Raw genomic sequence first — 27,600 nt, forward strand, 5'->3', positions numbered from 1 at the left:
CATTGCAATTAAGGGTAAAGAGCCAGTAAGAACAAGTAAATAAGAGAAAAAAACAAAGGCAGGAGTAATTAAGATGATAACAGAACTACCTGCATGCATTAACCACTTTTCTGTTGCTGTGAAAGAAACACCATGACCAAAGGAACTTACAAAAGGAAGAATTTATTTAGCTTACAGATCCATGGCAGCAGAGGTGGCTGGAGTAGGAGCAGCAGCTAAGCCCTCACATCTTCAAGAAGGCACAAAAAGCAAAGCGTGGCTGGAGATCTGGCAAGGCTTAAGAACTCTGTAAGCCTGCCCCCAGTGATGTGCTTCCTCCAGCATGGACACACTTTGTAAGGCCTCCCAAAACAGCACCACCAAATGCGGACAAAATGTCCCAATACTTGGAGCCTATGGGGACATTCTCATTCAAACCACCACATTGGAAAATGTAATAATAAACATATATCGCTCTTAACTGTGAATTTAATTTAAATAAAAACTTTGTGACAAGCAGGATATTTTGCTTGTTTCAACTTGAAATATCTTCCAAAATTGGGTAGAATTTGCATCATTGTGTGAAACCTAAAAATTTTATAGCCACTTTTGAAAGAGATGTATCTTTGCTCTGGAAATTGTTACTGAGTATGTTAAAGCTGTAATGAAATGCTTCTTCTAAAAAAAAATACCATTTAGATTCTCTTAACTATCACTTTCTCCAGACAAGTCCTAACTGTTAGAATGGTAGTTTTTAAAATTACATTGTTCTACGAACTAAAAAAAAAAAAAAAAATACTTTTCCATGTTTCAACGCAGTCTGATCCTCTCTACCTCTTCTCACCCTTGTTCATATACTATGGGAGAAAAAAACAGAAAGTCAAAATAGACAAAAACAACAAAATAACTTTGTCCTAGTCAAAAAGGTCAGCTCTACTAATACATTCAACAGGTAAAATGACTTTTGTCACAAGTAACGAACTAAAGATATATATTTAGCTCAAAGACAATAATAAAAATGGTTCAAATTTTAAAGAATTTCATTTTTAACCTAGGACTCTTTCAGAAATATGAAGGTTCTTATAATACCTCTGAATTTTTCTTCATAAATCTTTAAGTTCTTGATAGAAAAAAAGTAAACTGAGAAACTTAAGGTGTTATGCTCCTGAAAATTGAAGATCAATCAGAAATAAGGTGAACACATTTTTCAAGTTGTGATATGTCAACAGGCACAGGAAACTTAATTTATCAAAATTGGCATAGGCTATAATTGGAGCAAGAATTCTGAGCCTCAACTAATTATATCTGGCTTAGGAGAATGAAAGAGTCTTCCTAAGATTCATTAAAGTTTTGGCTGTTAAGGGCAAAACTTTCCTGACATTGTGGGCTGTTGATCAATATTTGCCACTAGGAGTCCTGCAATTTGATTTAAACTTCAAAAAAATAGGTTTAATTTTTTAATTTATTCTTTGAAAATTTCATTTGACAATTTCTTTGAAAATTTACAGTTACATAATGAGTATTGATCACAGCCATCCACTACAACATTGCTCCAGCTCTCCCCAGTGCCCATTAACTGTTGTCTCCCAAGCTTCAAGTTCTTGTTGTTATTAACCTGGAGTCCAATTAGTGATTAGCATATGTATGTGAGTGTGGGGCCATCCATTGTGTCATGAGTGACCTACAAGTGCTATGTCACAAGTAATTTTTCTGAGGCAAAGCCTCATGTAGCACAGGCTGGCCTTGTACTCATTCATGTAGCCAAGGATGGCCTTGAACTTCATATTCTTTTTCCTCTAAATGCCAAGGGATTACAGGTGTTTGCCACTAGCTGTTTTATGTGGTGCTAGGAATCAAACCCAGAAATTCATGCATACTAGGCAAGTGTTCAACTTCATGAATTACATCTGAATTTAAATTTTTAATATTCAACAAATATTTATTGATTTTTCCCTTAAGAATTAGGCACTGTTAGGCCTTGAAGCTATAACTGCTAAGAAGTTGCTCAATGTTTCTTTCACTGTAGGTGATTCTAGTTAAGATAGGAAGAGCAAGTTAAAATATAAACGGGGGGAGAGAGAGAGAGGAGAGAATGTGTGTGTGTGTGTGTGTGTGTGTTATATGTAAGATATGATAGCAATACATACCATAAAAGGTGCCTTCAGTATGGAGGTAGAGCATGTATATATAAACACTGGGGTCCAGACAGAGGTCATACATTATTTAGTGAGGACCAGAGAAACCTCTCTAGAAAAGGACATTGAACAAAGAGTTGGAGGAAGTAAAAGGTTCCCTCTGCAAAGATCTTGAATCTTTTAGGCAAAGAAAGTATTCCAAGGTAAGAATGAGTTTGACTTACTTAGCTTTGGGAATCTAATACAGCTACAGTATAGAGAGTGCAAAGTCAAGGAGTAGGTACAGAGAGAATTGCCAAAGGCAAATCCTAGAAAGATTTATGGAGCATGTTTACAAGCATGAATTTTATTCAGGGTGAGATGAACCATTGGACAATTTAAATGGAAGACTCAAGATGGGCTGCACAGTAAAGTTATTCCAACAGCTGTGTGGAGAATTGGTTTAGGAAGTCAAGCATGAAGCATATCAAAAGCCTAGGGCATTGCATTACTCAAGATAGGACACTGGCTTGATCCAGAGTTGAAAAATGGTTGAGGTGGGGATACAAGGGTGTCCTTGAACTATTTTTGGTAGATAATCCAATGAACGTAGATGAATCAGATGGAAGATACTAAAAGAAACCAAATATGGCTTTTAGACTTATTGTCTGACCAACTTGATTGATATGTTGCTGTCATATGCTGATATGAGGAGGATATACTTACTATGAGTGTGTGTGTGTGTGCTGGATTTTGCTGCTGTTTTTATTTGCCATTGTTTGCTTTATCTTGATTGTTTTAGAATCATGGAGAAATGATCAGTGTTTGAGAATTATTTCAGTTGTCTAGATGGAACGGTTAAGGGATGTACTAGAGAGAAGCTAGGGCGAGAGGTTAAAATGTGGATGTAAGCATCTATGTAAACTTTAAAGTCAAAAGATTACATTGAGATTTCCTAGGGAATGAGTGTAGACAAAAAAGAATTGAGCTCCAGGGCCTTAAGTACTTAGTGTCAAAATACAGAGAGGAGCTAGCAGGAGCATGGCACAGAGTAGAAAGAAATGAGGCGGGCACTGCATTGAGAAATTACAAGGAGCTTGTGTCCAGAGGTGCGAGCAAACAATTGCAAATGAGAGTTCACATTAGATGAGGACCAAACACTAAGCTCTGAGTTGGCAAAATGGAAATTGCTAACATGGAAGCTTTGAGGATAGCCAGACTGAAAGAGTTATGGGAAGTGAGATAGAGGGGTACAGTTCAGAAATCCTGTTGATGGAGGTTGGCAGGGTAGCAAATGATACACAGAGAGCATAGCATTACAGGGAGCTTTTTGTTGCAAACAGGAGACAGGCAAGTTGACAAGGATGATTCAGGATGGAATGAAAAGACAGCAATGTAAGATCTATAAGGAATAGTTCCTAACCACAAGGCCCTGAGGCACTGAAAAGGATCCAGTACATAAGTCTGAGGTGCAGGGTGTGACTTAGTTTTGTTTTCTGTTGTGATAAAATACTCTTATGAAAGCAACTTAAGGAAGAATTTATTTGGCTCATGATTCCAGGTTAAATCCATCATTGCTGGGAAGTCAAGGTGGCAAGAACTGACATCCACAGGCAAGAGCAAGAGAGGAATGGATTGATGCGAGCATGTTGGTGTTCAGCTCACTCTCACCTTCCATTCGGTCCAGTGTTCAGCCCATGAAATTGTGCTGCCCATATTCACGGTGGGTCTTCCCACCTCAATGAACCTAATTAAGAACATACCCCACAGGCACGCCCACAGGACATTAATGTGTATACGGTGGTCATTGGAAGAGGGTGCAGGGTAGGGCAGGTGCTTCTGGGATGTCCTGTGTTAATGCCAGAAGAAAGATTCTCTTAAGAAACATTTATAGAAAAAAAAATGGCATTTAGAACTGCCGGTCAGGTCAGATAGGGGCCACTAATATTGTTCTTCCAAATAACTAGTGCTAGTGTATTGAGGGATCTTCAACAGTTGGAAAAAGACACAGGTTGTCAAGATGGGCTGGGTGTGCTCTCAGGCAGCAAATGCACAGTTGACCTAGTTAATGAGGGTTTACAGTGTACTCACCGAAAGCAGAACTCACGGGAGCCTCAACCCTTTCTTTGAAAAGCTTTTTTGACTTTTCACTTTAACAAACACTTGACTATAGTCAGAAAACCCAGCCTTCCTTCAAGTACTTTAAAGTGGGGGCAACCCACATCTCTCACATGGAAACAAGACCCTAGTATGAAAAACCCACAGCTCATAGACAAAGTTCTGAAGGCAGGACTATGGTGTGATAATGTGGATTACTGAGACTTGAATTAAGAACTTTTTGGTGAAAAATTGGTTGTGGTTTTAATCTTTTGTTTTACCAAACCAATTATTTCCTAAGATTTGTTGGCCAGCACACAGGAATTATAGAGTTGGTATCCATCTGCTGATCGTAACTCTCAAGCTTTTCCTTAGCTTCTCTGGCCACAGCTACATCATGCTCACAGACTTCTGTCTGAGTCTCACAAACATAGCTACTCTGTTTCTGAATTTGGTCTAAATCAGGGCTACTGCATTTCTCCTCTAGCTACCATATTTTTATAGACTGTAGTAAGCATTCAACAACTATACATTATAAAATTAATCTGTGTATAAGGAGGTGATACAACTGCCCTAAAAGTATAGCTAACACAGTAAGTTAAAAAACACAAGAAGAAATATTTTTTAACACCATCAGTAGTTTTGCTTATAGAAGTAACATACATGGTAAAGGCAAAGGAAAAAAAATGGGTGAATGTGTTGAAAATCTTTATAAAGTAAATAAGGATGTCAAAACAAATATTGATCTTTTTTAACTAAGCAAAATCACTTTATTGAAGTAACAAATTCACAAATGAGAACTTCACATGGCTAGATTAAGGAAGCGACTCAAAGACCTGCCCAACTCCAGTACCTATACATCTCAGTGAGCGTCCACTCAGTTAGAATGACCATTCAGAAGCAATAGATCTTCACATAGGATTTACACTTTCACTATCAACTGCATTTTGATTTGCTCATCCACCGCTAATAAAAGAAGAAGAAAGAACTATGGTAGAGTTGAAGTTACAAAAATAGCCTTATATCTTCTTTCATGACTCATGTGTCCTTTTAAAATTCTTCTTATTGATTTGAGAATTTCATAAAATGTATTTTGGTAATATTCAGACCCCTTCCCCTTCCCACCCTCACCTTACTTCATGTTCTATATCATCATTTGTCTTTTTAAAATATTTTTAAGGCTTAGCAGACAGCCTGAGAGGGTGGGTTCCGACCTCCATCTGTGTAGTGGCTGTGATCTCAGCAGACCACTAGAGAGTGCCTATTCTTGCCTCCCTCTGGCATAGGGGCTGAGAATGCAGAGGACTGCCTGAGAGTTCCTGGATCCTGTCTCCATGTGGTGGGAACTTGCCAAATTTTGCTCTGAGTTCCCGCTAGTAGGGACCAAAACATTAGAAGGAAGCCTGAGTGTACCTGAGTGGAACCTGACTTGGACTTCTGTGGGTGCTCCTGAGTAGCTGATCTGAAGCCATCAGTTCCCTACAAAATAAAACCTGAGAGAACCTGAAACCTGGACCAATCAGCTTTACATAGAAAAGGACAAGGCACACCAATAATACAAACAGAAGTATACGTCAACTTAATTCTTATATCAGAATCACAAACAACAAAAGAAATTCACATGCCAAAATCACAACAAAAGAATAATAAAATGGAAAGCCAAAACACTATGTCCCCACCAAACTCCACCAGTCCTGTAGAAGAGTTCTACAAGGAGAACCCCCTAGAGATAACCCAGGACATAGAATTTAAAAGAACGAACATAAACATGATCAAGGAATTCAACCAATTTAAAGAACACATGAACAAACAAAGAACTAAAAGAAGATAGGGATAAACTTCTGAATGAATTCACAAAAGAGATAGAAACATTGAAGAAAACTCAGGTAGAAATGAAGAAGGAAGTGCAAAACTCTATAAGACAACTTGAAACAACAGGGGAGAGCCTCACTGCTAGAATGAATGAAATGGAAAACAGAATATCAACACTGGGGAATAAAGTTGAAGAATTGGGCTGCTCAAGCAGAGTATGGAAAATTAAAAAAAAAAGCCACAGGAATGCAATATGAAAGAGATGTGGGACACCATGAAAAGACCAAATCTACAGAGGAACAGAGGAAGAAGAAGAATTTCAAGTTAATGATGTTGAACAGATCTTAAACAGGACTGTAGAAGAGAATTTCCCAAAATTAAGGAAAGATATCCCCATACAAATACAGGAAACACTTAGAACACCAAATAGACAGGATCAGAAAAAAAGCTCTCCACGACATATCATAGTAAAAACACAAAATGTACAGAACAAAGAGAGAATACTGAAAGCAGCAAAAGAAAAATAACAAGTCACATACAAAGGAGAACCCATCAGAATTATAGCTGAATTATCAATGCAAACTACGAAAGCCAGAAGAGCCTGGACCAAGGTATTTCCAGTTCTACATGACAATAGATGCCAGCCCAGAATACTTTACCCAGCAAAAATATCTATTATAGTTTACGAGGAAAGAAAAATCTTCCATGACATGAGCAGCCTGAAAGAATATATGTCCATAAGACCAGCCCTTCAAAGAATACTTGAAGCAATGCAAAGAGAGGAGAAACAACTATATCCTATGGGAAATGAAAGAAAATAAAGTATAATCAAGGAAACACAAAATTACACAGAAAACACAAACAATCAAAATGATGGCAACCAATACACATCTTTCAATAATAACCTTAAATATCAATGGACTGAACTCCCCAGTCAAAAGACACAGGCTAAGTCAATGGATTAAGAAACAAAATCCATCCCTTTGCTGTCTTCAAGAAACCCATCTCACTTTCAAGTATAGGCACTACCTTAAGGTAAAAGGATAGAAAAGAATATTCCAAGCAAATCGCACTAAGAAACAGGCAGAGGTTGCAATTCTAGAATCTGACAAAATAGACTTCTAAATAAAACTAATCAGGAGAGATAAGGAAGGTCATTTCATTCTGATCAAAGGAACAGTTAAGCAAGAAGATAATACAATCCTTAACATAAATGCACAAATTCTGGTGTACCCAAATTCATAAAAACAACACTAGAGGACAGTAAGACAGAGATTAACCCCAACTCAGTAATAGTAGAGGACTTCAATACCCCACTGTCTCCATTAGACAGGTCAACTGGACAATGAATTAACAGAGAGACATCTGAATTAAATGATACTATACATCAAATGGACCTAACAGACATCTTTTGAATAGTCCACCCAAGCACCAAAGAATACACTTTCTACTTAGCACCCCATGGAACACATACTGGGCTACAAAACAAACCTCAACAAATACAAGAAAAGTTGAAATAATCCCATGCATTCTATCAGACCACAATATAATAAAGCTCAAAATCAACACTGGACAAAGGCCTAGTCATTACACGAACTTCTGGCAATTGAACAACACACTGCTAAACAATGATTGGGTCAAAGGAGAAATTAAGAAATAAATAAAAGAATTCCTGGAATCCAACAAAAAGGACAACGCAACACAACACAACCTCTGGGACACATTAAAAGCAGCCCTAAGTGGGAAGTTTATAGCTCTAAGTGGCTACATTAAAAAAGTAGAAAAAGCCCAAATAAATGACCTAACAGTACAACTCAAGACACTGGAAAGGCAAGAACAAATGAAACCCAAACTCAGCAGAAGAGAAGAGATAACAAAAATCAGAGCAGAAATTAATGAAATAAAAACAAAGAAAACAAAACAAAGAATCAATGGATCTAAGAGCTGGTTCTTTGAAAAGCTAAACAAGATAGACCCTCAGCCCAATTAACCAAAAGAAAGAGAGAGCAAATCCCAATCAACAAAATCAGAGATGAAAGGGGAAACATCACGACAGACACCTAAAAGATCTTGACCATTATAAGAAAATATTTTAAAAATATATGCTACTAAATTTGAAAATCTAAAAGAAATGGATGGACATCTAAAATCATGGGAACCACCAAAGTTAAACAAGAAGAGATCAACAGTTTAAACAGACCCATAACGTATAAGGAAACTGAAATAATAACACAAAGACTCCCAACTAAAAAAAGCCAAGGCCCAGATGAATTTACAGCAGAATTCTACCAGACATTTAAAGAAGACCTCCAACCAATGTTACTTAAATTATTCAAAACGATAGAAACATAGGGAGAACTCCCAAATTCCTTCTATGAAGCCAGCATCACTCTAATAACCAAACTGGGTAAATACACAACCAAAAAAGAAAACTATAGACTCATATCCTTAATGAACATAGATGCAAAAATTCTCAACAAAATTCTTGCAAAACGCATACAGACACACGTCAAAAAGATCATTCAGCATGATCAAATAGGCTTTATCCCAGAGATGCAGGGATAGTTCAATATATGCAAGTCAATAAATGTCATTAATCATATAAATGGACTCAAATACAAAAACCACACAGTCATCTCAATAGATGCAGAAAAGGCTTTAGACAAAATTCAGCATACATTTATGTTCAAAGTCCTAGAGGGGATTGGACTGGAGGGAACATACCTCAACATAATTAAAGCTATATACAACAAACCCACAGCCAACATGATTCTAAATGGAGAAAAACTGGAAGCATTCCCATTAAAATCAGGAACCAGACAAGGATACCCAGTACCTCCACTCCTTTCAACATAGTGCTTGAAACTCTTTCTAGAGGAATAAGAGAGGAGAAGGAAATTAAAGGAGTACTAGTTGGAAAAGAAGAGGTCAAACTATCACTTTGTGGAGATATTATACCTAAGAGATCCCAAAAGTTCCACCAGAAAACTCCTAGAACTGATTAACATTTTCAGTATAGTGGCAGTTTATAAAATAAATCTACAAAAATCAATAGCCTTTCTATATACCAATAACAAACAATTGGAGAAAGAATATAGGTAAATGCTCCCATTCACAATTGCTGCAAAAAAAATAAAATATCTTGGAATAAATCTGACCAAAGACAACAAAGATCTCTACAGTGAAAATTTTAAATCGTTAAAGAGATTGAGGAAGACACCAGGAGATGGAAGGACCTCCCATACACATGGATTGGAAGAATAAATATTTGAAATAACCATCCTACCAAAAGCAATATGTAGATTCAATGCAATTCCAATCAAAATCCCCATTACATACTTCACAGAATTGGAGAAAACCATATTTAAATAAGTATGGAAGCACAAAAGACCCTGGATAGACAAAGCAACCCTGAGCACAAAGAGTAACGCTGGAGGGATTACTATAACAGATCTCAAAGTATATTTCAGAGCTATAGTCATAAAAACAGCATGGTACTTGCACAAAAATAAACACATAGATCAATGGAACATCACTGAAGACCCGAAAACAAGTACACACAATTTTTGCCACCTGATATTTGACAAAGGTGCCATGAACACACAATGGAGGAAAGACAGCATCTTCAACAAACGGTGCTGGCAAAACTGGATCCCCACTTGCAGAAGAATGAAACTAGATCCTTATGTGCACAAAAGTCAACTCCAAATGGATCAAAGACCTCAATGTGAAACTGGAAACCCTGAAACTATTAGAAGAAAATATTGACAGTAACTTACAAGAAATAGGTGTAGGAAAGGATTTTCTAAATTGGACAGAGGTTGCTCAGGACTTAAGGTCAGCAATCAACAAGTGGGACCTCATTAAACTAAAATGCTTCAGATAGCAAAAGAAACAATAAAAAAGTGAAAAAAAAAACATAGAATGTGATAAAAATCTTCACCAGTGACACATTTAATGGAGGTTTAACGTCCAGATTATATAAAGAACTCAAAAAACAAAGAAGCAAGAAACCAAATGACCCAATTAAAAATGGGATAAAGATCTAAAGAGAGAGTTCTCAAATAAATAAAATAAAATAAAATAAAGACGGCTAGAAACATATCAAAATTTGTTCAGCATCATTAGTTATTAGGGAAATGCAATTAAAACCACCCTAAGGTATCACCTTACCCCAATCAGACTGGCTAGGATCAAGAGAACAAATGATATCAAATGCTCTGAGGATGTGGAGTTAGGGGAACACTCACTCACTGCTGGTGGGATTGCAATCTCGTGCAGCCTCTATGGAAAACAGTGTGGAGAATTCTTAAAAAACTAAAAATGAACTTACCACATGATCCAGTTATACCACTCCTTGGCATACACCCAAAGGACTCATCCTATTGTAGAGACACTTGTACAACCATGTTTGTTGCTGCTCTTTTCACAATAGCTAAGAGATGGAAGCAACCTAAGTGCCCCTCAACTCGCCAGTGGTTAACAAAAACATGGTATATTTATACAATGGAGTTCTATTTATCAGTAAAGAAAGATTAAATAATGAAATTTTCAGGTAAATGATGGATCTGGAAACTGTTATACTAAGTGAAGTAACACAGACTCAGAAAAATAAAAGACATGTTTTCCCTCATACATAGATCCTACCACCAAATCCTTTTAAATTCCATGTCCTTTTAATAAGATTATGCTGTACAGCAGTCTCTTCTGCATGAAATAATTACCATCATCATGACTTCAGCAGTGCCTAATTGCTAAACATCATCACACTTGGACTTGTTGTTAGTTGTGCTCCTTCATTAAAGGAGGGGTAAGCAGGGTCATTGGGCCCTCACAAGATTATCCAGCCTTTCTTCCCAGCCAACTGTATGTAATTTGGCCCTAATCACACATGGTCTCTTGGATTTGGGGAGGACTAAAGTATACAATCTGGAGAAGGCTAGAAAGAGAAGGCTTCACCCAGAAAAACTTTAATCAAACATTGGTTTCACCTTAGAAGGAAAATAAGCATTGCTTAGTGTCCCCAGGAAAAGAATTCTCACAACAGATGGACAATTTGCTTGTTAATATTATTGTGTCTTATAATTATTTAAAAAAAAGAAAATGAGAATGTTAAAGATGTTAAAAAGATATGGGATTGGAGATATTTTCCAAAATAGACAGGAAAAAGGAGAAAGCATAAACAAGTGATGAAGGTCTGTGTAGATTTGTTATGATATATAAAGGATGAGACAAAAATAATATAAACATAACTTAAAATTTCTAAGGTCATAGTTTAGTCAACTAGTTTAAGGAACAAAATATATACCTAGTGAAGGTTTATCTGAGATCATTTGGTTTTTCACCCAAGCTTTATCTACATAGCACATGGTACCAGACTGGTGGAACTAAACTTTTGGATGTTTAATGTCATACTTTGAGGCCTATATTAATCTGGTCAGAGATACTTAAATTTAGGACAGTTTTTGCCCCTTGCCCTCCAAGGTCAATTAAGTTCCAGGGGACTATGAAACATCTCTTCAAACGTCCTGTAACTTTGGTGAGTCACTTGTCCGCTTGTTCACGGTGGCCATGGAGACCCCAAGAGATGGACTTGAACGAGTGTCCCATCTACAAAGAGGAGGGTCAACTCAGAGGAAATATTTCCTACAGGCGTACAAGTGAAGCCAGATATGATCGAGCAGGACCTTTGACTTATCGTCACATTTATGGAACTGGTAAAAGAAAGGAGCCAGGAGCTCCTCCCAAGCCCATGTGAGCCCTGAGGAACAGATCCTCAAAAAACCTTAAGTGTAAATATATATTGATTTATTTGATACAACTGTATGATCTTAAACACCCCAAAGGAAAGCATAACCAAAGAGTAAAGTGATCAGTATATTTCTTTAAGCATTCAAGGGATTACATTTCTCAGACATTAGGCTTAAGTCCATATAAAGTTATTTAGATAATTATTTCTCATTGATGATTTGGTTCTGAATCAGAAAGTGCTGCTCAGGTGTGAGACTTCAAATCTTGGTCTGCAATACTGTAGTGCCCACCTGTAGCTAAGGGAGACAACCAGCTATTGTTCTAAAATGATGGATAAATTTGTTTCCTCCCCCTATCTAGAAGCTTTTGAGAGGGAACTAACACTGATTCCAACCACTCTAACATCTAATCATTCCAACAGCTATCAAAATACCTGAAAGCAAATCCTAAACCCATCATGCTAGAGTCCAGCTGAGGCAGAGAAAAGAAAAATGAGTAGGAACCCAATAGAGGGATGCTTTTGGAAGCTCTCATCAAGAAATTCCAGTGGACTCTCATATGAACATTTGAAAGTTGCCCTGTTCTGACCTTTTTTCTAGTTCCCTATCTGCAACTTGTAATACTAATTACTCTTGCCTTTACTTCTCCTTCACATCTCCTAGTCACCAGTCAAGGACTTTCTTTTCCCCCTTCAGATAAGAGTTATGAAATTTGGGAGTCTTTTAGATAGACCCACTGAAGAGGTACCCCAGTTGCCTCACCCTGCATCCCTTTTCAGCATGGAAGAAGCCAGAGCTGTCTGCATCCTGAGTCCCTATCTGCAAGTTGGGTAACCTCTTCAGAGAATGATGTGATTAGAATAGGAGGTAAGAATTGGCTAGGCAGTTAGTGTAAAAAGGTCCCAAAAAACAGTAGCCAGTTTCTTGGCTAAAAGTCAAAATGTTCTTGGACCTCTTAGCAACGTACTCTGTTCCAAAGGCCAAAAATGTCTAAAGTATTTTGGAGCTCTTATCTAATCCTCAAAAGATTTAAGGGTTGCCTCTTCAGAGGGGAGAATGTTAGAGTAGCAAAAAGCCCCATAAAAAAAGAAGAAAGAATACATGAAGTTATCAAGAAAAAGTAATGGGGAGATATGGGAGGAATTGTATGGGAAGGAGTGGGCATGGATTTGATCAAAACCACCTTATATGCTCATATGCCTGTATGAAATTCTCAATAAATTATTAAAAAATAAATAAAGTAAAATAATTTTTAAAATATTTTAAGGCTTACCAAATCTAATCTGTGCTCTCCAAGTGCTCCTTGGTGTGTGTCTATCCTTTAATGTTTGGCCAACCTACCAGGTGACATATCATTGAGAAAGCTGACTCTCCCTCTCCCAGTATCTTATCAACTGTCAACAGATCCTCAGAGAGGGCTGGGACTTCCTGCCCACCTCCCCCATCCATGCTAGACTCCTGTTTGGCATGGGTTTACACAGGTCTTGTGACTGCTATCATGGGTTCTGTGGGATCATATGTGCAACTACCCTGAGCTTCTAAGACAAGAGTTTCCTTGTACTTGTATGCCATCTCTGGTTCTTAGAATCTTTCTGCCCCCTCTTCCACAATGATCCTTGAGGAGGAGAAGGTCATGTGTCCTTTTGCCTACCAAGTTTTATCGTTAGAGTTCCATTTTTATGTGTATAAAATATGTACTAAGTGACTTAGACTCTATATTCTTAAATTTGAAATTGTGAGAATAAAAGTATCTCTAAGCATGAGTCTGAGACATTGTCAGCAAGTGAACAAATCCTACTGAAACTTCACTTCAGGCAGGAGCTACCGTGTCACACGCCTCATTGCTTCATTGCTGCATGAAACTCTGATGCTTCTCTCTATATGGCTATTTTAGTTGGACTTAGGTAAAAGAACAGGATTTAATTTTAAATGAACACAAGATGCAACTTTTAAGGAAAAATGAATACTTCATTTTTAACAACATCGTGCTTGAAGCAGATGAACCTGAGAACCAACGCTCTGTGTGAATCACTCTGCCAGGTGGCTCTCACCGGGTGTTTATTGTTAAGAACTCCGCTTATAGGTTTGAAGCCAGGATGCTCAGGATCCCCTGCTGCCTGCCTCAATTTTTTCCACACAGAGAGCAGATGGGTGAAGCAGAATAAATCCCAGCCTCAGAAGCAAATTGTAGCATCCAGAGATGCCAATGCTGTTCCTCTTAGAAGGAATAGATGCTAATTGGAGTTGGTGAGTGAAAGTTAGAATTGAAAGCTGAATTCATTTTAAAACAGTTTGGAAACTGGTTAAAGGTATTCACATAACCATATTTTGATGAAACAAATGATAGGTTAATATTTAAAGCATGAGTCAAGAGTTTCTGATTCAGATTGGACACGGTGGTTCAAGAACAAGGACATAAGTCACCACACCCTCTTAATTTTCAGACACAGCATGTTCACTCGTATCAAAAATGCTAATTCATCATGTCATTTAGGTTCTCCGGCATAATGAGTGAATAGAAGTTTTCTTTACTACTGGCCCAATCATGTCCTTTTCCCACCCCAACAATCCTGGAATTCCTTGGCTCCATCAAGAGATACCCTGTGGCTGGGAGACCTTAGCATAAGGACTCCACCGCAGTTCTCATTCCCATCACAATGCTTGTCTAGCCACAGGTGCCTCTTCATTCCCAAGGATCGTAAACTCTAGTCCCATCAATGAAGAAACCCTTTCTAGCTACTCAGAGACTGTAGATGGAGATCAGTGGGAGCTTGATAGCTGAGACACACAAGAGCACCAACAATCACTAGACCCACAGTACACAGGAAAGAAAATCACATAGTTACAAAGTGCAAAGGACAAAATGATTTTCTGAATGGCTTAATATCAGAGGGGAGATGGAAGGGCATCAGTCTGAGGAGAAAAACAAACAAACAAAAAACAAAACCAGAATTTTCCCAGTTGGAAGAACAGTGAAAATAGAAAAGGGGGAGAGAGGTGTTTACAAACTTTTGGGAAATAAGGTAAAAGACAAAATTTTTATGATTAGCGTTCTGAGTAGAAAAAGAATGTGTAGGCCTGGAGAGATGGCTCAGAGGTTAAGAACACTGGTTGTTCTTGCAGAAGACCTAGATTTAAATCCCAGCACCCACATGGCAGCTAACAACTCTTGGTAACTCCAGTTCTAGGGGATCTGACAGCCTCTTCTGTCCTCCGCGGGCATTGTACGACACAGGTGCACTTACCTACACACATACACATAAAGAAAAGCAATGTATATTTGGTAAATGATTCAAGGAAAAAAAAATTGCTAAACTTTCCCCAAATTTGACAAAAATATAAATGCAAAGGTTTACAAAGTTGAGTGATATGATTTGATGAGTACCTCTCAGAAGCCGTGTGTTAAAAACTTGGTCAGTGTTCCATGGCACTACTGGAAGGTGGTGGAAATCTTAGAAGTGGGTCTGAGTGGAGCTGTGTTCAGTCATTGGGGAATGGCCTTGCACAGGATATTGGGACTCCAGCCTCTCCTCTTCCCACTCTTTTTGTTTTCTTGCTGCCATAATGTGAGTCAGCCTCTTCTGCCACATACTCCCCACCAGGACCAAAGACAATGGCATCAAGCATTTTCGTCGGGTATTTGTAATAGTAACAAAAAGCTTGTTGGCATACTGAGTATATCACAGATACGATACACCCAAACAGAGAAACACCAAGGCGCATCCTAAATAAATTTCTGAAAACTAAAGACAAAGGAAAAAAGTAAAACCAAACTAAAACTAAAGACAAAGTAACCAGCAAGTAAAAGGAAGCACCAATTACAATGGCAGAGAGTTTCTCATTAGACTCCATGGAGTGCAACCCAGAGCAATAACAATAGCCTGTATGTTTGGAGGGGGAGTCTCTGATACCCCCTTGACCAACAGCTTAAGCCATTCACCTAGCACTGGGTTTCATTTGGCAACCTGTGGCTTCTAAGAGAAGCATTATATACCACCCCCACCTCCAATGTAGGATAACTCCATTTAAATTCTTTTACATTATTTTTCCAGGAAGCTTATAAAATAGCAGGTTTCCATGTGACTTTTTAAAACATTGTTAGTGTTAATAGACTCCATACACTTTAGTCATAGGACATGGAAAATCAAGCTGGTACTGACATGGAAACTTCTTCCCTGCTGGCTAGCTTTCACTGCAGAGGAAGGTTCTCTACAGGCTGCTGGGAGAGAAAAACCATCAACAATTTACCCCAGCTATGAGCTCTGTGAGCTACAATAATGACAAACTTGGCAAGATATTGCCATTGGTGCAATAGTGGTGTGAATGTTATAGGGGCAACCAACTGTTTTCTGCCTGGAAACTAATGCTTGATACTGTAAATATGGCCAAGATCTCATAGCTGGGGAACTCATAGGTCCTAGGGGAGAACCTATTACTATTATTTTGCTAAATGTACATGGTATCAAACTTCCACATAAACATACATCTCCATACATTAATGCAGCTCAGTCCTCACCAGAGAATCTCACAACTGGTCAGAGACTCACAATACAGAGACTCACAAGTGGTCAGAGTGCAGAGAGTAAGCATCTGTGGAGTGCTCAGCCCTACATGGAACATCTGTATCACATATTCTCTCCCCAGGACTCAGGTAACATCACAGAAGTGGGGGCAAAAGGATTGTATGAATCAGAAGTCAGGGAAATAGTGTCGTGTACAAGATAGGGCTGTTGCACTTATGAAATCATAGCAGCTGTGGTTGCCTAAACAAGCCAGTCAGCATTCTAACACGGATGGGGAAGGGGCATTTGAGCTGCAACACTTAGCTGAAGAACTATTGACAAGTAATGGCTGCTGGGGGAGAGTCAGTCATTTTTGTTTAGGCACATGACCTCTGGTTGATTGATCATGCTCCAGTGATGGCCATACCCATTTGCATGTGGTCAACAACAATTAGACTTTGTGGTTTTTTAAAATTTTTTAAAAAGGATATGAAGTTGAGAGGGGTCGTGGGGGGAGAGGATCCAGGAAAGAGTTGGAGTGGGAGGGTGAATATGACCAAAATACACTGCATATATAAATATATATGAAATTCTAGAAGAATAAATAAAAATATAATATTTTAAAAGAAACCATAGTGTGTAGAAGGAAAGCATCAATCTTTCCAAATTCCAAATGGAAATAACTGTCAACAACAAATTCTATGTTTAATAAGTTGTCCATCCAGTATTAGCAGGCAATAAAGTCCTTTTTAAACAAGGAATATAAAAAGAAGTCATCACCAACATGATTAATCATTCTTAAAATTGGAAGTTTTTTAATAAACAAAAAGAAAATGAATAAAGAATAATCTGGAGATTATGGAAGGAGAGAAAACAACAAAATAGAGAGTGGAAATATAGAAATAAAAATAGCCAGAGGTGGGGCTGGAGAGACGGCTCAACGGTTAAGAGCACTGACTGCTCTTGCAGAGGACCCGGGTTTGATTCCCAGCACCCACATGTCAGCTACGAACTGTCCTTAACTCCAGTTCCAGGGGAATCTGAAGCCCTCTTCTGACCTCCATGGCATTGCATGGTATGGGGCACTCACATACATGCAGGCAATACACTCGTACACATAAGATAAAAATAATAAATAAAGTATTTAAAAAATAGCCAGAGGCAATGGCATACACCTTTAATCCCAGCACTTGGGAGGCAGAGGCTGGCAGAGCTCTGTGAGATCGGAGTCAGCTTGGGCTATCTATCAAGTTAGAGGCCAGTTGGGGCTACAGGGTGACCCTGTCTCAAATGACAAACAACAACAAAAAAGAAGATGAAAGAAAAGAAGAAAGAAGAAAAGAAAGAAAGAAAGAAAGAAAGAAAGAAAGAAAGAAAGAAAGAAAGAAAGAAAGAAAGAAATAGGCAAGATCATGATTTAAGTCACTTTAGTGATTAAAATAAAAATTGAAACGTCTGATCCTCAAAATGATACATTACAGTGGGGAATGGAAAAGAACCTAAGAAGAAGTAGTTTCTCTACTTCACCTCAAAGTAGTAGATGATTGATAAGACAAGCAAAAGTAATTACTATAAAATTTAAATAAACACATAACAAACAAAATCAAGATGAAATCTTTAAAAAGTCAAGTAACTCCAAGGGCTGGAGAGATGGCTCAGTGGTTAAGAGCACTGACTGCTCTTGCAGAGGACCAGGGTTTGATTCCCAGCACCCATTGGCGGCCACAAACCGTCCTTTACTCCAGTTCCAGGGGACTCTGAAGCCCTCTTTTGACCTCCGCGGCATTGCACAATATGGGTGCACTCACATACATTCAAACAATACACTTGTACACATAAAATAATAAATAAAAATTTTTTAAAAAGTCAAGTAACTCATATGACATCATGAAAGAGAAAGGGGAATCAAACAGGGAAGAAAGGATAGTCTTACCTTCAATATATTAAAAACTGCTTAAAATAAATGATCTAAATATACTAACTTATAGTAGAAGAGTAAAAGATATAAAAAATATGACACAATAATACATTGTTTAATATGATGTTTAAAAAGAACTACAAAGTCAACAACATAGGTAGATTGAGAACCAAAGAATGGAAAAAGGCATAAAATACAAACCTATTAAAAATATTTTTTTGTGTATGATGGTGTATGCCTTTAATCCCTGAACTTGGGAGGCAGAGACAGGCAGATCTCTGTGAGACTGAGGTCAGCCTGGTCTACATAGTTAGTTCCAGGCCAGCTGTGGCTACAGGGAGACCCTGTCTCTAAAAGACCAAAAGTTATTTAATTAATTAATTTTTATTTTATGTGTATGAGTGTTTTGCCTGCATGCATGTAATTGCACTACATGTGTGCAGTGCCCAAGGAAGTCAAAAGAAGATGTTGGATCCCCTGGAAAAAAATTTTAGATGGTTGTTAGCCACTGTGTAAGTGCTGGGAACAGAACTCAGGTCCTCTGCAGAGTAGCCATGCTCTTAACCACTGAACCATCGCTCCAGCCCTGTAAACTTAAAATTTAAAACTCCAGGAATGGCTATAGTAATATTAGATAAAGTAGACTTTAAACACATGCACAAGACAAGGGACATTGCATAATGGCAGAAGGATCAACCCCCTGGAAAACATAATGACTTTTCAATGCGCACTGAACAACAGTCTCAAAAAATACATGAAACAAAGACTGAGGAACCTGAATGGGAAGCACAAGTCTACCAATAGGAACTTCAGTGCAAGTAATAATCCTGTCCAGACAGAACACTGGCAGTAGAAGATGGGAGCAGCAGAATCAGCAAGATCTAATGGACCTGCATAAACAGTAATACCTACATGCATTAGTTTTCAGGCATTAGTGGGTAGCTACCAAGACACATCATGCCATGTGCTATTAAGCAACCCTTTTCATATAATTGATTATCTGTAGGTCTTCATCTAAGGGTAGGGTCTTGTGAACTTTCCCTCATCTACTCTGGCATGTCAGTTGGTGCTGTCTATTATGGAGGTCTTGCTTAGAAAATCATATTGTTGAGATTTAATGGGTGCAGGTTCCCTGTCATGTCTCAATACCAACAATGACTATGTACAAATGGAATTTAAAACATAATATTATTTATAGCCCTTGCAAAGAAAATTAAGTATCAGATATAAATTTATAAGTTGTAGCTTAGCGACAAAAATGCCTAGAATCTGTAAGCAGAAAATTAATCGAGAAAAATAACCCAGTTAAAAAAATAGCAAAATCATAGAGACATTTCTCCAAAAGATAAACTGTTGTCAAATACAATAAGCACAGGAAATACTGTTCAATATCAGTCATCACTAGAGAAATGTACATTAAAATGGCAATGATATATCAGTACATACCTATCGAAGTAGCAACTATATACTAATGATGAAATGTGAAGAAACTTCATCATTAATGGTGTGAATGCAAAATGGTTCACTGGGGAAACGGGGGAAAGTATACATGGGCCTCTCCATGTTAGTTCTTAAAATTATATGTGAATCTACTATTCTACAAAGGGTTTAATTTTAAAAATAAAAGAAACAAAGTAAAATAAATGAACATTAAAATGTAACAAAGTCAGGCATGATGGTGCTCACCTTTAGTTCCAGCACTCCAGAGGTAGAGGCAGGAGATTGCTGTGAGATCGAGGCCAGCCTGGGTTACATAGCAAATTCCAGGCCAGGGTTACAGGGAATCCTTGTCTCAAAAAGATTTTTAGAAAATGTGGCTTAATAAGATAGGAGGTAAGCTTCCAGTCAGCAGGCTTAGGCTTGAGCCTTCAATCTACCAATTCCAGCTAATAGTTGTTTATGAAAATTGTTTTCTCTTTAAGTATACAGTAAGATCAGATTTTTCATTATTTGCTGCAGATAAATCTGGTTTTAGGGCTACATTTTGAACAATGGAATGTGTAAGAAGGGATATTCATTACTAGAAGGGCCTGGCTGCTCAGGCCAATAGGAGTCCTCACGCCTGTTCCTGTGGCCTCTGCATGATCAATTTGGAAGTCACATGCTGAAGAGGTGGGGAGGAAAAGAGGAGTCTGTGCCTCCGAACCACAACTGGACAAAAATTGTTGATGCAAATACAATTTCGAGATTCATATAGGTGAAAAATATTATTTCACTAAGCCATTGAAGTTGGAGGCAGCCAGGACATCTTAACTGGTATGGTCATTCTTGACAGCACTTCAGTAATCAACTCGAAGACAGTTCTATGGAACATTCTGCAATTCCCACTAAAATGTACAAACATGTTTCCCTTTATCCATGTCTATCCCCATTCTTTACATCGTCCCCACGAGTTAAGAAATTACACGTGAAGCAAGAATTTTTTCGTGCCCACAAGGGGGACCCTCTGTGCCATGGCCCCAGAATTTACACGGCACAGATTTTACTGTTTATCAGCCATTTGAATGCATCCAGGGTCTGCCGCCAGCTGCAGTCAGCCTTTCCCCATTTGTGGCCTCACCTGTGAATCCAGGCTGACAGATACAAACATAGCCAGCGGCCCCATGGTGGCTGAAGGAGGAAGGCAGCCCCGCCACGCGTCCGTACAGCTCCTCTGAGGACAGCTCCACACAGTCCGCCCCATACTGGCAGGGGTTACTATCCTATTCATTTATGTCGGTCTCACACTGGGCACTCGTGTAGCCTAAAGGATGAAAGTTCAGAGAAGCTGCTGAGTCAAAGCTCAGGAATTGTCAGGTGCAGGCCTGAAAGGAGGCGGACCACTGTGCTGGCACCAATTAGCAAGCTGCCCACCCTCAGACAGCTTGACGGGGAAGCTGGTGAGGAGTTACATGGAAATAAATTCAAGTAGCAGTGGATACTGAATAAATTCGAGGAACTGTATAATTTTGGCCAATATTTTTAGGAAGTTTTATTTAGTAAGGCTTGAAATAAAATGGGATTTCAAGGTAACTTTGACTTAACCTGAACACTTTAACCTAAATCCTGAATGAAGTGGACTATCATTTACTTCATTTTAGCAAACAATTCTTCGTATATCTATCAGGGAATAAAATGAAACTCTTTTAAAGAGAATACCTGAAAAAAATCGGAAATAACTGAACACCCAACCCTAAATTCTCTTAAAAGTGAAAGAAAGGTTAAAGTTATTTCTCAACACCCCGTGAGGCCAAAGCAAATTATTTTATATCTGCCTAAATTCAACTAGATCATTTCATTAGGGCTAAGATTTAAAAAAAATAATAAATAAATACATAAATGCTTTACCAGTTTATAAGAAACTAAAATGCTGAACATCAAAGAAATTTCTTTGCTCAACTTCTTTGCTTTTACATATGTATAAAAATAGAGCTTCATTGTGTGATGGGGTTTTAACACAACAGAATCGAACCATATGTGACCTTTCATGACTTGCTTTGTTTACTCCCTGTAACAGATCTAACTCCTAATTGCAAAATACTATCAAGTGTCCCAAAATGTGGATACACTACACTTTAACCGTTCCTCTATTTTTTTTTAAATACATTATTACTGCAGTGTTCTAACGAGTATCACTTGTAGATGTCTACCTGTGTATTTGGGTAAAACACTCAGGTTGAGGCCTACAGGTGGAGGTCATGAACATTCAGCATCTTAGCCAAGATTGACAGATGCCTCTAAGGTAGCAGTGCCATTTATACGTCACCAACAAGTGCATCCAAGTGTGTTACACCTCCAAACTCACCAGCATTTGCTATCACCAAATATAAAAATGTTCACAATATATTGCTCTAGTTTATATTTTTTCCCAGTTACCACTGAATTTAACATATTTGATCTCCAAAATGTTTTATATCATTTTCCTGTTTTATTGTTTAGGCGGCTTTTCTTATTGATTTGTGCTGTGTGCAGTGCTAGCCTCAAAATGTAAATTTGATGGAACAGTACTATGATGTTGATGGTTAATAAAATAATATCAGCTATTCTGTAAGGCAAGACAAATGGGTGGAGTCCTTCAGGAAACACAGTCCTATAATTCAAGTGACCTCTGTAAGTTCACTGAGAAATTTATTTTAAGGTAAAATTTATAATCCTAAATTATAAAACTTGTAAATCAAGTTATGGCATTTTTTACCTTAAAATAGTACCATGACTTCCTATTTTTATACAGGATAAAATTCAAAATCCTTAATAGGACCAAAGCACTCCCTCAGTATGTGGCCTCTCTCCATCTCCAATTTCCTTCCTCATCCCCTTCTCCATCTTCCTCCCCAGGATGCTTTCTACTCCACAGCCCTCACAACAGTCTCCTCCCCTCTGGAGACTCTCTTCCAACCTCCTCTTGGCCAGCTCTTACTCAGTTTTCAAACTTTGCCTTGTATTACTTTCTCAGACTAACTTTCTCTCATGTTCAGATCTCAAAATAAGATGCCTTTGTTTTCTGTCATGTTACCCAATCCTTTTTTTCATTGCTCTTTTGACAACTTTTAATTATATGTTTATTTGCATATATAGTTGCCTGCCTCAACAGATTGTCAGTTCCACATAAACCAGACTGTGTGTATTTTGTTCAACGCTCCACTACTGAGTAATACATAAATAGATGACCTTCAATCAATGAGGGAATGAAAATAAAATAATACTAATTAATGGTTCAAATAGCAGTGATTTAAATTATAATTCTGGTTCAGTACATAAATCAGAGAATTCACTATTAATGAGCCAATAATGAGAATATGTGATTACTCATTTTGCAACTTTAATAAAAACCTTATTGGATCATATTACAAATAATAACCACACCATAAATTCTCTTGCACCACAGTCTAATATATTTGTTACGTGTGACCCTTAGGACCTTTCTCAATGATTTGAAGAAGAAACTTGAGAGTTGAATTAAGGAACTAAAAACATGTGCAGTGTAGAGCCCATAAGTCTTTGTAGCAAGCTTCCTAAAACTCTCAGAATCTCTTAAACTTGAATGTTGACATCTAAATGTTTTCATTTCATACTTAAAGTTATACAGACACTAAATAATATTCTTCACAGCAAGTTTTTATAAATTGGAATTTGTTTACTGCAGTGGACTTCATGAAGAAAGCCTGGGCTGTTTGCAATTTTCTTTTCATTCTAAGACATAGACTCATGCAGAAGCCAGGTGAGGAAGTAATTCAGGACCATCATAAATCCTTTTCTGGTTTTCTGGCTCATGCATTATCTCATTCAATGGTGAACACTGGGGAGGTTCTGATTTATGGTTTTGCCAGTCCTGTCCTCACCCCTGAGGCTCTGGGGGAATTTTAGTTGCTGTTCTCTTTAATCAGATATAAATAGACTCTTTCAGTCAAGACTACAGTCAATATTTTTAACAAGTTTCTCTATAAATCTCTTTACAAAGAAACAACATGATACTGAATCAGATCCCATGGGTTCTTATGTTGGTTTTATTACACATAGCCAGTCATCTGGGCATCAGGAAAACTTCTAAGGTTAGCATTTAAGGACTTATACTTCTCATAACTATTTACGGTTGAAATAAGAACTGTAGACAAATGCAACAAGGATTCTTACCACTGTGTACTTTAACATTGGTATCATTGTCAAAGCAATGGTCTTCTTTTCTTAGATACAAAGTAGGTTACACTATTAAACCTCATTATATACAACAATAAGCACAGGGCACAAAGATGTTCTGAATTCTCTATCTAGGGAAATCTACTATCCATCCAGTGATCTGAGAGGGATACCCAGGGTCAGAGCCCTTAAATCTGCCCCATGTTCTTTTGCCTCCTACACAACCCTCTTGATGACTGTGTTACTCGCTTTTGCACAGTTGTGATGAAAACACTCAAAGAACAGTGTAACAGGAGGAAGGATTTGTTTTGGTTTCTAATTTCAGAGACTTCCAGTCTGTCATAGTAGGAAAGACATGGAGAAGTGGCTCCATCAAGGGTGGCAGGAGCACACGGTGGACGAAACTAAATGTCGGATATAGTCTTCAAAAATCCACTTCTTATACCCAACTCTGCCCTGCCTCTTAAAGGTTCCACAGGCCATACCCCACCCCACAAGCAGTGCCACAAGAGAACAAGGACTCAGTATGTGCTTGTGGAGGATAATCGTTACAACCACCATGTCTATTTTAGTCCTGACAAGTGACTCAGCTCTATTTAAATTCCTACAAAAATCTCTCACTAGATTCCTTATCTTCAGGGTTTTGTTTTGTTTTTCTTCTCAATTTCCACTAAGCTACCAGAGAGCTCTTTCTAAATTAACAGATAAAAATACGTAACTTCCGTGCCCCATAATTTTCAGGCTAGACAAGTATCTCTGTGATTGGGCTGCAAATGGGGCTTCCCAGCCACATCTCTTCATCACCAACCCTACATAGTCAAATGGCTTTGATTAATTTATTTTTATTTTATGTGCATGAGTCTTCTGACTGCATGCTGGCAGAGGCCAGAAAAGGGCATCAAAACCCCTGACACTGGAGTTATGGACAGTTATTAGCTGCCATGTGGGTGGTGGGACCAAACTCGGGTCCTCTGAAAGAACAACAGTGCTCTTAACCAGTGAACCATCTCTCTAGGCCTAGGCCAATGGTCTTTTTTAAAATCATTATTTTTTAATTTTTAATAACTACATGATTAGAAGAAGCATTTCACTACAGCTTTAACATATTCAGTAACACACTCCAGAGCAAAAGTACATCTCTTTCACAAGTGGGTGCAAGTTTCTAGATTCTCAGTTGAGTTAATACAGTTATACAATATTGACGATGTCCATTTCATTTTAGAATATATTGTCCCTTGCAGAAAAACTCATTGTCTTTGCTACTAACACTGAAATATTGGCGCATGCATCTCTAATCTGTGTGTATCTGATAATTACTAGTCCTAATCGGTTGCACCTGGATCCTTGGCGCCTGTGTATGTCTATAAAGTCATCAGGTAGATTTCAATGGTAATGTTTATCACCTCTACTAATGAGCATGATGTAAGTTTCCATGCTTCCTCCTCAAAGATATTTTTTAATTTGTTGATTTTTTTGTGTGTGTATATCACACAGAACATCCCAAACTATCTCCTTAGACTATACACCCACTTCCCAGATGGCTCCCTCCCATAGCCTCCCTCCCCCCACTAGAGCCCTTATACTCTGATATCCCTGCTACTGTCTACTGTGTTGTCAGCACCCCCAGCCATTCCCTACTACTTGTCCATCTGGTGAATCTAGTCCACCTATCTAGAGGCCTTTGTTTTAGGAGGGTCAGTTGTTCCTCATCCAGCAGTAATCAGTTGTCAACCAGTTCAACGGTTTTGAAGAGTCAGAGCTCCAAGTAGGGCAGGTTCTCTTCTGTGTGCGCCCTCCACTGTTTCTTGCTTCTCCCTGTCTCCTTCTTTTCTTCCTTCCTTATATGTGTAGTGTATTACTTGTTGCTAACCACAGGGCTTACGATGATCAGTCTCCTTATTTGACTAACTAGTTAGGATTTATGGAGTGTTTTCTATGTTGTAGGCTGAGCTAAGATCTTCACATACATTACTGAATTGTTTTCTAAAAACTCAGTGAGGTGGGCATTATTATTAACACCTCTGTTTTATAATCAAAAAAGGCTAAGAGTAGCTAAGTTACTTGTCCAAAGTCACACAGCCAGTGAATACATTTATGGTATATGTTCAATCATATTTCACAATTTCTAAGCTGCACAACTCACCATTTCCCTTTTACATAATGCCAATGTACCCAAACTTGTACTTTTGCATATTGTATCCTGAACAGAACTATATGCCTTTTTGATTCTCAGACCCTTGTATATATGTAGTAGGCACTGAATTCCATGTGGTTTGAATGACTGAATTCATGATCAATGAAATGCATACAAGTTTGTCTTAAGACAAATTACCTAAGTGCTAGACTCTATTATGGACTGCCTACAGAACAGAGAGCATCTCTTATACACAATCTCCCTGTAGTGTAGAGGCTCTTTTTTAAAATTTTATTTATTATTTTTATTTTATGTGTATGAGTGTATTGCCTGCATGCACGTTAGTACACCCGTGTCATGCAATGCCCTCGGAGGTCCGAAGAAGGCATCAGATCCTCTGGAACTGGAGTTACAGAGGGTCTTAGCAGCCATGTGGGTGCTAGGACTTGAACCCGGGTCCTCTGCAAGAGCAGTCAGTGTTCACCACTGGGCCACCTCACCAGCCCCTAGAGGCTCTTCTATAGTAATAGCTACCTTTTTTTTTTTTAGAGTGTACTGTGTCAGCCAGTTTCTATAACGCTATTCTTCAAATCAGTGTTACAGATAAGTCTTTTGCTCCTCTTTGCAGATGAACTTAGTAAGAGGTGACATACTCACTGTTACACAGATTGTGGTGAACTCAACCTATTCCCAGACCATTCATTTCATCTTCTGCTTTTGGGAAAAATACCTTCATGAGTGCTGGCTGATGAGAATAAGGGATGTCAATGGTTTTTGTTTGCTTGTTTTTTGTGTGTTTTCAAATCAATATATAAGTCAAAGGACAGCAAGGTTTCCCAGTTCATTCATTCTCTGAAAGATTTGCAAGCCATAGAATTCCAAACCTCTTTTTGCTTAACATACAAACTATACTTAACCAAAGATGTCAGTAGACCTTAGACAATGAAACATTGCTCAGTCAGAGCTACTGTTGATGAGATTGACTCCAGTCTCATGTCTGCATCCGAATAACTGGGATGACAAGAAAAAAACAATGGAAATAGGGCAATAGATCAACAGTAAACTTATATAGCCAGGCCTTAAATATTTATGTTTGCAATTTTCCTCAGTGGATTAGAAAATAAGAGAGAGGAAAAACTATACTTCCCACGTCTACTGGTGAAAACTTGGTAAGAATTACATAAAAGAATATGTCAAGCGAGTTGTTCACCAAAATTAATATCACCATTTTCCAGTGGCTGGTACTTACGTGTTACAGACTGATCTTTGTTGGTTCTTATAGCACCTGTGCTTGCAGGTCCAGTCAGCAATTATATGCAAATTTACTTACAGATTTATGTACTTAACCTACATTCTTGTTGGTCTCATAGGTGCACACTAGATTATTCCTATCTGGGGAAGATCATTTTATCCTTTCTCTGGACTGTCACTGTGATGTTGACTAATTCTATGAATTATAAGCCAAGCTCTTAGAAGCCTAACAGTTTCTTGTGTTTTTATGTTGTTGGTGTCTAAGATAGCAGCTTAGAGGAAAAGAAATTATCTTCCAGTGAATGATTTTTCATGACAGCTCTGCTGAATTTCAGCCTTCTGTTACTTTGTTTCCCACTGTTTCTAAGTCTAGATGGTTCAGGTCATTGAGCACCTTGGTCACCTACTTTACACAGTGTGTACTGTAACA

General features: G+C 38.1%; 1 pseudogene; it reads right to left on the minus strand.

Annotated features, from left to right (window-relative positions):
- The window catches only part of LOC103737912, a 92,028-nt pseudogene that overhangs the window by 28,699 nt on the left and 35,729 nt on the right, over positions 1–27,600 (minus strand).

This window comes from Nannospalax galili, unplaced genomic scaffold (assembly GCF_000622305.1).
Source record: "Nannospalax galili isolate Female #2095 unplaced genomic scaffold, S.galili_v1.0 scaffold3891, whole genome shotgun sequence".
Taxonomy (NCBI): Eukaryota; Metazoa; Chordata; class Mammalia; order Rodentia; family Spalacidae; genus Nannospalax; species Nannospalax galili.